The 16,119-nt window shown below is 29.2% G+C and overlaps 1 long non-coding RNA gene across 1 annotated transcript; it reads left to right on the plus strand.

Annotated features, from left to right (window-relative positions):
* Positions 1-8,169: 8,169 nt before the first annotated feature.
* LOC105787677 (uncharacterized) lies at positions 8,170-12,937 on the plus strand. The gene is made up of 5 exons (XR_001131633.2): positions 8,170-8,480; positions 9,182-9,430; positions 9,910-9,992; positions 10,130-11,737; positions 12,649-12,937. It is a non-coding gene; the product is annotated as an uncharacterized LOC105787677 (long non-coding RNA).
* Positions 12,938-16,119: the final 3,182 nt, after the last annotated feature.

The following is a 16,119-nucleotide window of genomic DNA, read 5'->3' on the forward strand; positions in this document are numbered from 1 at the left end:
TTAAGGGTGGGTTTGGATCGACGATTAGGTGCGGTGCAGTGCGTTTAGCTTACTTTTTGTCTCACGCTACAGTATCACTACAGTATCTAATCTCACCGCCACCGCTATTTTTACACTAACCGCAGGTAAACGCACCGCCCATCCAAACTCACCCTAAGTCTCCTTGTGTTTTCACTGGTTTTCTGGGAAGAAAAGAAATGGTAGGAAGATCTTTGGGTAAATTGAACTTTAGCTCAATAAACTATTAACAAGTTTATGTCTTGGTCACTTAACTTCAAAAAGTTACAAAACGGTTGTTGAACTACTCGAAAGCTTTCATTTAAAGTCACTAGTAAGTTCCAAACGACGATTTGACTATCGGTACGATGGATCAGTACCCATTGACAAATAAAAAAAATTAACCTTAGATTTAAGTCGATTTAGTTGTCAGTGTCAGAGATCAGAGAAGAAAATTGTTTAGATTAAATCAAAACTCTTATGGAAGTAGTATATTGTTATGATTTTTAGCTCTTTTTTATTATTATAGAGAGGTGGTTAGATTATAATTCTTATGTAAACAAAACTTAAGTAGTATATAAACTTAAGTTTTGCGTAGGTTAAGGGTAACAGAGTGTTTTGTGAGTTTGATAGAGTATGAATTTATTTAAGTTAAGAGTGTAAATGTGTGCATTATTTCTGTAAGCAATTAAGAGAGTCTCTTGAGTTACAAAGTTAAACTTTCGAGGGGGAAGCTTAGAGGGAGAGTGATCTAGTCTTTGTACAATGGTGAGGTTGTTAAATTGGTGAGTGTTAGACCAGTGTTAGGACTTAAATCATTGGTTGTATTGTGAGAAAGATAGTTAATTGTTACTTTGAGCAAAGCCAGATGTAGGCTGAGATTGAACTACGTAAACAATCTTGATGTTCTTTTTATTGCTTTTGTACTTTTCATTTCGTGGTTGAAACCGTGGCCATAATTCCAAACACTATTTTAGCCATAGTTTTGGTTTGCTAAACAAGTACCTCCTTTGCTTTTAAGAATCAAATTGAATTAGCCGATTAAATCAGTTAAACTGAAAGAAAAACCTGAAAATTAAGAGAAAAAGTTAGATTGTAAATTTTTTTATACATTTTTTTATTATTTTTAATGATTTTTTATTTAATTTTTATTAGATCGATTTATAACACCAAAGATTATGCTACATGTGAAAAGATAAAAATTAAACTTATATTAAAGTTTGGAAAAAAAATTCCATTCTTTTTAGCATTCTTTTTAGCATTCATATGAGAAGTCTTAAAATAAACAAAAATATTTAAATAAATTAAATCAGTTGATTGGATTGATTAAATCGAAAAATAAGTATAATATTATTGTGCAAAAATCAAATGTGATTTCATTTTAACATCTCCACAATATGCGGTGAAGAAGTAGCTTTGGGAGGGCCCACGTCACATTGTTTTAAAACTTGAATGATTTTTAGCTTGAAACAATATTTTCAAAATCAAATAATTTCATGCTAGAATTATTTTGGATTTGAATTAGTTTAAGTTGAATAGATTTAAACGAGTTTAAATAATTTTGAAGTTTATAAGTTACAGATTGTTGGAGTCCAGGTCGATTGCTAGAAGACGGCACTTCGAAAATAAGACTTCTCTCGGAGGAGTCGTAGTTCAAGTGGTATCATGTTTGCAAATAAGTTGTATATAAGGCCTTAGTTGGTAGTTCAAGCTATGACGCGCCCAACAGTCCAAGTACCTCCATTATTATTCACACGCCCAATACTAACACCTATCTCGAGTCTTGTAGGTATCTATCTCCTCCGATCGAGGTGCCACTCCCTTCGTGAACCATGCACGACTCTCCGTGGAGGCCAAGGACAAAACCTTGAGACGAGGACAATACTTTCGATTGTTGAGGTCCGGAACGACTGCTCAGAAAACGGTACTTGAAAGATAAAACTTCTTCTAAAGGAATCGATTTCTCTTCAATATAAATATTTTTATTTTAAATGTAATTATTAAATTTATTTTCGATAACACAAATTAAATCTGCTTCATAAAGATAAAAATATTATAACAGAGAAATAATTTAAATAATACAAATTAAATATATATTAAAGAAAAATATTTATATAAGATATTGTGATATAATTTTCATAATATTTTATATATTATTAGTTATATACATGTATAGTAATATAATGAATTATACACAATTATTGATATTATATTATATAATACCATTAAATATACTAGGTAATACCAGGGCAATAGAGGGCTGGCAAATGCCCCAGTTTCCTAAAATGAGAAATTTAAATTTTAGTCCTTTAAAATTTATAAAATTTTAAATTAGTATATAGTAAAATTGTTTTAGCTTCCAAAATGATAAAATTTAGATTTAATCCTTTAAAAATTATAAATATATAAGCTATTGAAATGATGATATTTTATTTTAATTCTCATAAAAGATTATAAATGTCTTATGTAATACGATTGATTGTCTAACAGATGGAGGGGAAAAAACTTTGGATTCATTGGTCAGTTGAATCAAGAATCGGGGATTTAGTGGGTTGAATCGGTAATATAGAGTCGAATATAAACCAACTCATTGTGAAATAGTAAAAAATTGAAAATTGAGACAAAAATTAATAATTCATCCGGTAAAATCGATTTATGAAATTTTTATAGTATTTTTAATTGTTGTTGACCTTTGATTATATATAGATAAATCTCAAAATTATACATGAACTTCAATTTGGTGTAATTAATTATACATGAACTTTAATTCCAGCTTACATATTTTTAAAAATAAAATAAAATATCAATTTATTTTTATATTGGACAAATATAATTATATGTGTCTACAATATATAAACATAAAATGATACTCTATATTAATAATTGTGTTAATAATTTATGAAAATTGAATCAAATCAAAATTTCATGTAAAAATTACATAAAATCAAAATTCATGCATAAAACTACACATCGGACCAAAATTCATGTATAATTTTAAGATTTAATTCACACATATATATGTAAACATTAAAAAAAAAAAGAATCGACAACTTTTTAAAGTTTTAAAATAATTTGTTAAAATGAGTTTCTCATGAACTCAAAAGAATTATTCAATAATTTTGTAATTATAAAAAATTATTAAAAAATTGTAATGTGTATTTTTTTACATTATAGAAAATTGGTTAAATTTTAGTAATTTTGTTGTTTCTATTATACTTAAATTTAAAATTTAAAATTTATACATTAATTTTTAACATAATTTGATCTCTATATTTTTATAATGTTACTAATCAGTCCAAATAATTAATATTGTTAATTTTTTCAATTAAAATATTGTATGGTTATATATAATTTGAATTCTTACAAGTCTTAGAGTCTGACATGTGACTTCACATTTACTTCAGGTTTGCCTTTTTTTTTGCTTAAATAAAAATTTGGCCTTCAAACTATAGCGCTTTTCTCAGTTAGATACTTTTTTTTTTTTATCAAATGTAGTACCTAAACTATGATTCTATTACATAGTACTCCAAACTGTTTGTTCCGTTAAAATTTTTTTAACCAATCATATTATGACACATGGAAAAATTAATTAAATCTAATATATTTTATTTTTTCTTCCTTCTCTCCTCCTTTTTTTTCTTTAATGGTAGAGCTAAAGTAGACACGGAGAAAAGAAAGTATGTGTAGTGAATTTTTAATAAGGACTAAATTGAATTTTAATAAAAGTAAGAGGATCAAAGTTCAAATACACCATAGCAAGAAAAGGTGGAGGGACTAAATATTTTTACCATGATTGTGACATGGTAAATATTGCAATATCATTGTGCAAATATCAAATGTGATTTCATTTTAGCTTTGGGAGGGCCCACGTCACATTATTTCAAAACTTGGAAAATTTTAAGTTTGACAGAATATTTTCAAGTTGACTTATTTGAATTTGGGATATTTTAGGTTGATGTTATTTTGGATTTGAATTAATGGATTTAAACGAGTTCAAATAATTTTGAAGTTTATAAATTACAAATTGTTGAGGTTTAGGTCGATTGTCAGAAGATGATACTTTGAAAACAAGACTTCTCTCAGAGGAGTCGTAGTTCAAGCGGTATCATGTTTGCAAATAAGTTGTATATAAGGCCTTAGTTGGTGGTTCAAGCTATGACACGCCCAGCAGTCCAAGTACCTCCATTATTATTCACACACTCAATACTAACACCTATCTCGAGTCTTGTAGGTACCTATCTCCTCCGATTGAAGCGCCCCTCCCTTCGTGAACCATGCACGGCTCTCTGTGGAGACCAAGGACAAAACCTTGAGACGAGGACAATACCTTTAATTGTTTTGTATACAATTATTGATATTATAACAATTATTATTACAGTATATAATATCATTATATATACTAGGGTAGTACGATTGATTGTTTAACAGATGGAGGGGAAATAACTTTCAATTCCTTGATGAGTTGAATCGAGAATTGAGGATTTAGTGGGTTGAATTGGTGATGTAGAGTTGAATATAAATCAAATCATTATGAATCAGTAAAAAAGTAAAAATTGAGGCAAAAAAATTAACAATTTATTCAGTAATACTTAAACTATGATTCCGTTACATGGTGCTCCAAATTAAATCTAATATGTTTTATTTTTCTTACTTCTCTCATCATTTTTTTTTTCTTTATGCTTCCTTCTCCTCTCTACCTCTCCAATACTCTTTCTAACACCCCCGAAGATCCCAATGCCATTAGTAATAGTGTTTAAATAATAATATTTATGAGAAAGTAAGAGTTATTAAATAAATAATAGTAAACTATTAAAATAGTCACTCTTGTTTGTCACAAGTTATATTTTAGTCATTTGTGTTTGAAATATTACGTTTTAGCCACTTACATTATCGTGTTGTAACATTTTAGTCACTGAGTGTAAATTGTCATTAACGGTAAGCTGATATAGCACAATAAATCATCATTTCAAATGAAAATTTTAGGTTAAATTATACAAGTGGTCCCTATATTTTTTTTTCATTTTGAGTAATTCAATTTTTTTCTTTTACGTTAAAAGAGATGGAGAAGGGAGGAAAATAGAGGGAGAAGCAGAAGAGAATGAAAAAAAAGGAGAGTTAAAAGAACATTAAAAAAATTAAATTACTCAAAACGAAAAAATATGGAGACCAATTGTATAATTTAACCTAAATTTTTTGTTTGAAATGGTGATTTAACGTGCCACGTTAGCTTATCATTACACCATTAATGACAATTAATGACTTGGTGACTAAAATATTATAACACGCTAACGTAAGTGACTAAAACGTAACATTTCAAACATAAGTGACTAAAATGTAACTTGAGTGAAACAAAAGTGACTATTTTGGTGGTTTACTCATTAAATAACAATGGTAGAGGTAAAGTAGACACCGAGAAAAGAAAGTACGTGTAGTGAATTTTTAGTAAGGACTAAATTGAATTTTAATAAAAAGTAAGAGGACCAGAGTTCAAGTACACCATAGAAAGAAAAGGTGGAGTGAGAATAAATATTTTTTCATGATTGTGACATGGAGTTATATTGATATATGGGATTGGAAAATCAAGGGATGGACTAAATTGAAAAGTGGTCAAAAGTTTAAGGGCTAAAGTGAAATTTTATTATTTTGTAGAAAAAGGACCAACTGACAACTTCTCACCACTAATGATTTTTATGTATAGTTCAATTTTATGATTTTTGAAATTTGGTGTAATTTGATTTGTCGGTGAATTAATGAATAAAATAAGAAAAGAATGTGTTTTTCTACACTAAGGAACGCCGAACGGCTGTAGAGCGGGGGCTGAAAAAGATAAATGGATTAAAAATGTTAATTTTTAAGTAGGGGTAACTTTAGGAATTCTTTTTATGAAATTAAATTATAATTTTTACTGTAGTAAAAATGTAATTTCATCATTTTAATAGTCTATATATTTATAATTTTTAAAGGATTAAATCAAATTTTTATCATTTTTAAGACGATAAAGTATAATTTTACCTTTACTAATATAGATTTTTAAGGGGACCGAGCACTTACTAACCCCTAACTACGCCTCTGTTTTTAAAGGCACTTTATTTATTTTATCATAAAAAGATTATATTTTGATAGGATTAATAGTAGAGATTGAAGGATTACATCCTTCCATTTATTTGTTGATTCAATAGTAAAATGAATGAATAAATAAATAAAATAGATAAAAATTAAAGAAAAATCTAGAAATGCTCTCTGTCAAGATGCTGGTACAAAGGACTCCTCTATGGAGATTTTGATTCCCCGTTTAAGCATAAAATTGAGGATTTGGGTAAGGATATGCTGGTTGATTTGTGAAACTGATTTTATCTTTTTAATTCCTTTATTTTTCTGTTTTAGAATTAATTTTAGGGTCTGTTTGTTTACATGTAAAATATTTTACGGAAAATATTTTTTGCATTTTCCTGTGTTTGTTTCACAGAAAACAGCTTGATTAACGGAAAATAACTTACAGGTCAACGGAAAATAAGCCTTTTTCTTTGTAAAATGACTTACCCTTTTGAAAAGCGTAAGCTATTTTCCGGAAAAGAGCTCTTTAATAGATAATTTTACTTTTATATAAAAATTAATTTAAACCAAGTTTAATATTATTATATTGATAATAAATTTTATTTTATTTTTAAAATATTTAAAATATTAATATAAAATATTATATTTTTAATATTATTAAATATACGTATTTAATTATTTATATTTATTCATATAATTAATATAATTTATTATTTTAATAAATTATTTAATATTTAAATTTTATTTTAATAGTAAATTTTAAAATAATAATTTTAAATAATATTATTCACATATTATTGAAAATATCAATATTAATTTTTAATATATAAAATTAACTTAAACCAAGTTTAATATTATTATATTGATAATAAATTTTATTTATATTTTAAAAATATTTAAAATATTAATATAAAATATTATATTTTTAATATTATTAAATATACATATTTAATTATTTATATTTATTCATATAATTAATATAATTTATTATTTTAATAAATTATTTAATATTTAAATTTTATTTTAATAGTAAATTTTAAAATAATAATTTTAAATAATATTATTCACATATTATTGAAAATATCAATATTAATTTTTAATACTAAATATTTATTACAATTATAAAGATATTAATAATAAATGTTTTGTAGTATAAATGTTAAAATATGTCATAAGTCTATATACTCTTCACAAATTTTCAATTTAGTTTTTGTACTTTTATTTTCAAGAATTTAGTCTCTCTACTTTCCAGATTTGAAAATCAAGTCCAACCGCTGACATTGTTGATTTTTTTTGTCAATTTTGTTAATGTCACATTTTTAAATAAAAAAAATACTCAGTTGGTAGTCATGTAACTAAAAAATGATCGTTGCAATGAACTTAAATTTAACAAAATATTTTTAATATATGTAAAAACAATGTAAAATATAAAATTATAGATATAAAATAAACTCAATTAAACAATGAAAAAATAAAAAAAAATCTCAAATGTATGTTTGTTTAATTGAAAACGACTTTTATGAAATATTTTTAAAGAACCTGCCAAACAAAAGAAAATATTTTACACAGATTCATCCAATCACCAGAAAATATTAGCTTTTCCAGAAAAGTAAGTCATTTTCCAGAAATTATTTTCCGGAAGCCATTTTCAGTGAAACAAACGGAGCTTAGTGTTTTTAGTAAAAGAGAAAAATATTAGGTTTTATAAGGAAATCCTTATATTTTTGTAGGGAAAAACCTAAGTTTTTACATGTAATTAAGTTACATGTGAGAAATTTGAGTTTCATTTAGTAGTTGAATAACTCAATTCTCAGTAAAAGTCCAAGTTTTTTTTTGAAAAATAGAATTAATTCTAAAAAATTGAGCTATCAAAATGAAAATTTACTAAAATTGAGTGATTAAAATGAGTTTTTCTAATGACAAATTAACAACGGACGACTAAAATGATAAAAGCATATAACCATATTGATTAAATTATAAAACTATGTAACGGCAGTGCTCATATTGCAAACTTTTTATTTTTGATACCCAAAATGAAAATTTATGAAAGTTGAGTGACCAACGATATAATTTACTCTTTTTTAACAGGAATTAAACGGGGGTATTACTTGCCAATTCAAAAGGTAGGTAATTAACTAATTACCAGAACCGCCAATCAGAGAACTCACCGTTTGACTCAAATCGTCGAGTGTCAAAACCCTACTAAGATCCCCAAATCATAAACCCTAGCAATCTCGCCAAATTCAGTTTCATTTAATTCCAACAATACAAAGCTATTCAAAACCAGAAATCCTAACACTGTATCATCCCTGAAAAGCTTCGCGAAGATGGGAAAAGAAACAGCACTGTAAAGATCGAATGTTCATGACGAAGACGGACTGGGGCGACGGCGCTTAATCTAAAGAAAATGGGAAAATTTTCAAACGCCGGTATGCCTCGTTCTCCGCTTTACATTTGTTTATATCTCTATTAAAATTTATGCTTATCGACTAGCATCATTTTAATTTTCTATTTTTTTTATGGTTTTTCTTATTTAGTCCTAGACTTACGCCCTTTAATATATATCAGTAATGCACGAAGAATGGCAAGGTCTTCGGTATAATAATCTGCATCTTTTTATTTTCATTTGTTGCTTGTTTTACTGGTACTCCTTTAGTGACGTTTTGGTGTTGATTTGTTGATTAGACATTGGTGGTGGTAATGACCTACAATAATTATCAGTCTACATCAATCAGTTGGTAGTGTTAAGCTCATATGAGAGTTGTTATATTAATTATCTAGAAAGTGGGAAAAGGACATCTCCCGATGGAGATGATCACGGCTTTCGATTCTTAGTCATTGTTTTAGATCCGCGATGAGTTTATAGCACGTAGAAAATGACTCTAAGATTTCTAAACAATTTGAGCCTTGGTCTGTTTTAATATTGAATTTCTTATGAGGACACACTGACATAACTGCAAGGACATGTGAGAACTTCGTCACTCATTGTGACTGTGGTTACTACAATGGAGTGGCCTTCAATAGAAATATTCAGTATGGTGACAATTGCGCAGCTCAAATTCTATCTTTCGTCATTACTTGGCTTAATAGGTTGACTCAAGCTGATGAAGTTATACCTACTGGTTTGTAGTTTGTAGGAATTTTATGATTCAAGGTGGTGATTCAACTGTTGCTGGCAGAGGAAGTGAATCCATGTGGTTAAAGTCTTTTGAAAATGGACTTTAATTTGTTCACTCAGGAAAAGTGTTGTTAGTAAGTAAACAGTTCCTCATTCTCTACAACTCTGCAAATCAAATAAACATCAAACGGACAGTTTCTGGTGATGTTCAAAGTATCAGCTATGGAGAAGGTTCCTGTCGATGACAATGATCAACCTCTGGTGACTTTTCGTGTCTAGTATTCTTTATGTCATTACTGATTTGTCAAGTTTCTGCATTTTTCCATGTTAGCACATGCTTAACATCAGCAGCATGGTTGGTTGCTTCTTTAATACAAATGCCAGCTCCCCTTACTTTTCCAATTATAAATTGTTAGCTGTTTAGTTGATATTCATGCATTTTATTTTTGTTAACTTGTGTATAGAGAAAAGATGATATTGAGGTCAAAATCTGTTTCTCTTTACTATAAATCTTTGCATGTTTGTTTGTGCTATATTTGCTACTGCATCCCTTTTAAATTTTCATCATGTATAATTTGCAACTGAATATTTGTTTGTAATGGACAATTCTGCTTGTGGTGATTGTAATGCCTCTGGAATGTCCCTGTAGCATTTAAGCATCTGTATCAGAAGGTTTTGCCACTAGATACCTTCTGTTCCAAGCCTAATTTCTGAGTGTTTTCCTTCCATTGCTTGTGCAGGAGGAGATTAAAATAATTAGTCACAATCTTTGTGATTCCACACATGGAACCAGAGGAAGAGGGAGAGGCAGAGAAGGGAAAAGGTGAGAATACTGCTGAGGATGAAGATAATGTTAGTTTGTGGACCCCTAATTCTGAGATTCTTTATTCTAGTCTCTTTTGCTTTTCCAGGTTACTTTCTTCTCCAAAGCTGATCAATTTGTATTTCTTTCAATTCCAGGATAAGGTTGGGCCTTGATATAGCAATCCAGGTACTGGAACAGTAGAATCTGAAGCCGTGGGTGGGATTGTTAAGTATTTAAAAGGCTAGGAGTAGCGGAGTGAGACTGCTGCTGCTGATACCAGTCTAACAGCAGTTTCTATAACAATAAGAGGGAAATGAAGTGGTAAAAAGAAGAGGAAGGAAAAATCAGCATCCTTCCTTTCACTTGTATCTTTGGTCGTATAAATGAAGTTGTAATGAATATGGATCAGATTTTTTTGTCCTTTCAGTTCTCATAAGATAACACTTTTATTCCCTGTTATTCAATTATAAGAAACTGATTTTGTCCAAATGATCTCTCTTTCTCTGAACTTTGATTTCCATGAAATTGGATGTATTTTCTAAGTTTTCTGGTTTCTTTTCCATTCTGTACTTGTTTCTTCCAAACCAGTTTCTTTCAAAATGCTAGTTGGGACCCAAGGTACATTTCCCGTTTTCAATAATGTATTTAAAATTACAATTCTGTATACCTGCTCTAGCATTTGTTGGGACATCCCATGTGTACGGCCTTCTGTGACCAGCATAATTTTACTTGCATTCATACAATTTCCTGCACAATTTGAGTCTCAAGCAATGTGGAGCTCCATCAATGCTCATTCTCAGTTCATTGCTATAGAAGAGGTTAACTTTTGACACATTGCATGCTTGCCACATGCTGGTGATCCCTTTTGACTGGTTCACAACAGGTTCAGATGTCAGGTAAGTGTGACTGTCTTTTAGCAATTTTTCGTGTATAAGTTGTATGCCAGTATTTTCATATAGGAGTTTTCCTTGAGAATATGATTAATTCTCATACTGCTGCAGCCTTTCATTAAAACCATCTATTCTGTACTACAGAATAATGTATCTGAACTTGTGGAATGAGTTCAAACCTTTCTTGAACTGCACACTGACAAGTCAGGATGGAAATTCCTTTCTAGGTTTCATTTGGTAGGGATCATACTGTGGTTGCTACATGCATTACTTGAATCCTTTTACTAATTGATTGTCAATTATACTGTAAACTCAAGGTCCTGCCATACATCTAGTATAGGGTTGTGAGACTGATGAACTATGCAGTGATTAATTGCATACGATATTGTCCACGCAATCAGTTACATGTTAAGCTTATTTTTAATGTCAACAATTGTCGGCCCATAAGGTATTTGATTAGCCACATCCTCCACACATCAAACAGATTACCAGTTTTCTCAGGTTGGATTGGCATCAGCAGGGATTTTGCTGCTGAGTTAGCATTTAGAGAATTGGAAATGGTTACTACTGCTGTACTTACAAAACAAAACACTATATAAAAGACAGTGGAAATCAGATCATCCTAAAATCTATCAAATCTCTGAGGTTTGTGCATTTAAAAGAAAAAAAGATGGTCCATTTGACACTCAATTATCTGACATCTTACAAATGCATTTCCAAAGAACTTATGTTTTCTCCATTTTGCTATTCACTCTTAGAATCTTTGCTCATTGCTCTACGTCAATATCCAGAGAAGACAATATGATTATATGGCAGTTGGATAAAAGACAGACAATTGGTGGCCCACCAGCTGCAGAATTCTCAACTAAACAGGTCAGTTTTTTTCTTATCATTCAGTAGGAGAAGTTTTTGGATGTTTCCAGTTGACACTATCTTCCCCGTATTAGTTTTATGCATTACAAAGAAAAAACACTTTTGAGAATGAATGCCTTTTTCTAACTCGTAGAGTAGCTAGAAATAGCCAATATGGACCACTTCTATTTAGTGACATTGCTAGCCAATATTAATTTCCAACTTAAAATGTCATTCTTGACGTTGTCTAACCACAACTTCATGAGCTGATTTTCAGTGCTTTTCTGGACAATATTTTTTTCTGTTCTTTTACTGGGGGAAAAAACTTCTTTATTGGAAATGATTGTCAACTTTCGGTGAAAGCTTGAATCAATCATTCTGTAAGTAAAGAATGGGTTTTAAACATATTCTTCCACAGCAAAACTCTTTAATTATCTTCATCGTCGGTGAGTTTGTCACCCTTTTTAAGCTTATATGATTGCAGGTTTAAGATTTCCTTTGTTACTCATCTCCACCAAATCATTTTCTGAATAAAAATGATTATTAAAACTAAAACAGGAAAAGAAAGATGGAAATATAGCTTCAGATGAATTGGAATATTATTTTATGCATTGATGTTAACTTTGGAAAGAACAGAAAATTTTCACAAATTTACTAAATAAAACATTATCTTGTTATTTATCAACTGAAAATATACTTGTGTTCTCGTTCATATAATTTTTAGATTAAGAGATATTACATAATGAACTGAAAAATAGTACAACATATGACATACTTTTAATCCCTTTCATTATAATATTTATTATACATAATAGTATAAACTTGCACATGTAACATCCATGTCAAACTGATGTGCGTTTTTTCATTTTTTTGATGGATTGTGTATTATTATTATTATTTCTCACTTTTTTATCTTTTTTCTTTTTTTACAGTTTCTGATAACATAATGAGTATGTCAATTCAGAATTCATCTTTCAAGCTGTCTTTGATTGTATGTATCTACTCAAACTCTTCAGAATAAGAAGAAGAAGGGCAGGCTGCTTTTTGCTTTAAAGCTGATTTTCTACCCAACTTTAAAAGAGGTAGAAATTTGCTTTTTCCTCTTTTCTTTTCCATTGTCCTTCAAGTTTTAACACCTGCTACTTTTTTTCCACTATTGATCAACAACTTGTTTCTCATAAGATTGTGGAAACAAAAATTTAGTGTCTTTTTCCCATGAAATTAATTCATTCGAATCTCATAGGTATCGATTTTATGATTGAAAACCGAAAGTACTTAAGACAGATCTTAAGGAACTCTTAGTTATTAATCCAACAGGTAGGGGCCTCATAAACATCATCAAGGAGAAAAAATAAATGTATATAGTAATCAAACAGATTAGTTGCAAAAGAAAAGTCAGGGAAACGGAAAGGGAAAGTGAGAGGTTAGGGGAGGGGGGGTCCAACTGCAACTACAGCTTTGGTGACTAATGGTGTTAAGCCATGTCAGGCAAAATCAAACCCCATCTTATATTTCTTTTTGCAGGTCCACTAAAGTTATCTTTGGCCAGGTTTGATGTATATATATATAATATAGTTCATAACTTTGGTGCATATATATATATATATATATATTATATACTTCTTTTGATATTAGCTCAGGTTATGGTGGGGTTAATGTTTTGTATAAAGGCCATGAGGAAAGCATGTTTCAGGCAAAAATTTGATTGACTAACTCAGAAACCATGTCCTTTCTGTGGTCACACAGACTCACAGTTACTTCTTTTTTTTCTTTTCTTTCTTTTACATCTTAGTCCTTCTTTTATTAACATAAGACTGTGACAGTTTTTGCTTTTGACCTTATTATTTTCATCCATCATTCTATCAAGGTATGGGGAAATAAAGGGTTTTTGAATTCCACAAATTTTATCATTTTTTTTTTCATATAAATCAGACTTGTGTGGTTAAAAGATATGGTAGACTATTCAAAAGGAAAATAAAGGTGTAAAGTGTAAACCAAGACAATTCAACTCAATTAATTGAATAGCTAAAAATATATCATGATAGAAAATTTGATTTTACCAATTTAAGTCATAATTAATTTATCTGAACTGATTTTAACGTCTGTCGGTTTGAAGCATGATAAATAATAACACAAATGGAAATCAGTTTAGGTTTTGGTTCAAAATTTACTATATATTTAAAAATTAAGTTGGTTTTAGTTATGAAAATTCATAGACCAAATAATCACCAACTTGACCTATTTTAATTTAATCGCCTACAAGTTGAATTATTCATCATAATTGATTTGACTAACCTGGCTTAATTGAATAATATTGGTTTAAAGACTTGATTAAACCGATTTTAATAAATTATTTTCGTATTTTCTACATTAAGTTAGAATGGGTTTCTCAATCAATTAATCCCATTCTCTGATAAATTCAAAGATTACTCATTTAAGAGTGAGAATATACGAATTTGAGATTCGAATCTATGAAATGTGCTTTATGAAATTTATAAATTTATAGTTGCTTTTTTCAATTATGCAATTTATAAGGTATTAAAACAATAAACTAATGAAACAGGGAAAAGAACACAATAAAAATAAAAAAGGTGTTAGAAAATTAACAAGTTGGCCATCATCACCTTCCCAAATAATCTAAAGCAAAATTTCTTTTATGGTTGAGGTAGTGTGACATTTCACCTCACAGTCTTGTTTCTATAATCCTAAAAAGCAAAAATCATGTGAACAAAATTTGGCCCCACAACTCCATCAAACATCCCATGGTTTAAGCTTTATTTTAATCTTTTAGATTCATTATTTATATATATATATATATATTAAATTATGACACATTCATGTTATAGGTGAAAAATAAATTTATGTAATAGATATATTTATAAAAGGAGTTTATTTAAGTAATAGATGAAGCTTTAGTTGAATAGTAAAGTATATAAATGTAAAATTAATGAGGTGTTAGTTCAAATCTTATTATGAGTATTTTTTTTATATAAAAAATTTAAAGTAATAAAAGCACCCTCAAAGTAATACAATTTACTTTGAAAAGTGAATGTATTTTTTTTGTTGATTTCTCAATATATCTACTGGAGCGAACCCAGTAATTAATCCTCCATATTCTGCAGACCCATTAAGGGAATAGCTGGTGACCACAAGTTTTAAAGCTGCTCCATACTTAGGGTATTTTTATCTTTTCTCAGTTGAATGGATATATGGTTAACCCATGACACCAACTCAGAACTTTATATTATATATGTGAAAATGTTAGTCATAATAATATTTAGTACTTAATATATTAATAACGTATAATTTTACATATTATCAATAAATTAAGTAACGTTGCATCTTTAAGCATGAAGTTAAATTGATTTAACTTTAAATTTTTTTTAATAATATATTATCATCTAATTCATTTGCACTATCATTGTATCACAGGAAATTTGATATATTAAAAAATATGCATTAAATGTTTTTTTTTTAAAACAAGTAGTAGTTAAACTATTTAACTAATTATATTAAATCCTAATTAAGTTAGCTAGCTAGATAGCTTTGGGCAATGGGGTTGGCAACTTGGAACATTTTGAGCAGGAGAAAATATACTTTGGTTCTCGGGAATTGAGTTCCAACACTACTTTATTTTATTTCTTTGTTTTTTTCACTATATACAAAATCAAAATCAGAACCCCATCAGTACTATTGAGTATACATATGGTGAAATGGAAGGTATAAGAAAAATAAGTTGAAATCAGTAGTTGTCTGCAAGCACTCATCTTGACTAGGGACAAAGGGTCCAAAGCCAGCAATTTCCCCCTAATGATTGTTGAACAAAATCGAGGACGACAAAGAAAGAACAACACATGAGAATATCTCCACAGCAAAATAAATGCATAGCCTAAGCCACCCCTTCACATTGGAGAAACAAATAAAACAACATAATAAACACTCCTACCCCTAACCCTAAATCCTAAAACTCTCTTCGCCCACTACTATTTTGCCTTGACCCCTTCAACCCCCCCAAAGATAAGGACAGAAATTGGGAACCTTCCAACACACAAACAATATACTTACACACCATAAATCTCTCTTTTCCCAACCCTTAGTTCAAGGTTATATGGATATATGCATGAATATATGTGTATGTGTGTGTTTTAAAGGTGGTGAAATCATTAGGGGGATCGAGTTTTGATATATTGATTTGCAAGATTTTGGGGGACAGTGATATTGAAAGAGTTTAATGTTTTAAATTATGATTTCGGGTTTGATTTACGTGGACGGAGAAAATTATGCTAGATAACATTGGAAGAAAGGTACAGTTAATCTTTTCTATAACAGCTTTATTTAGCTGTTAAAATTTTGGATGTTATAGAGAGGAAGATGTTATACATTTATAATAACATTCAAATACC

This window comes from Gossypium raimondii, chromosome 2, assembly GCF_025698545.1.
Source record: "Gossypium raimondii isolate GPD5lz chromosome 2, ASM2569854v1, whole genome shotgun sequence".
NCBI classification, from domain to species: Eukaryota; Viridiplantae; Streptophyta; class Magnoliopsida; order Malvales; family Malvaceae; genus Gossypium; species Gossypium raimondii.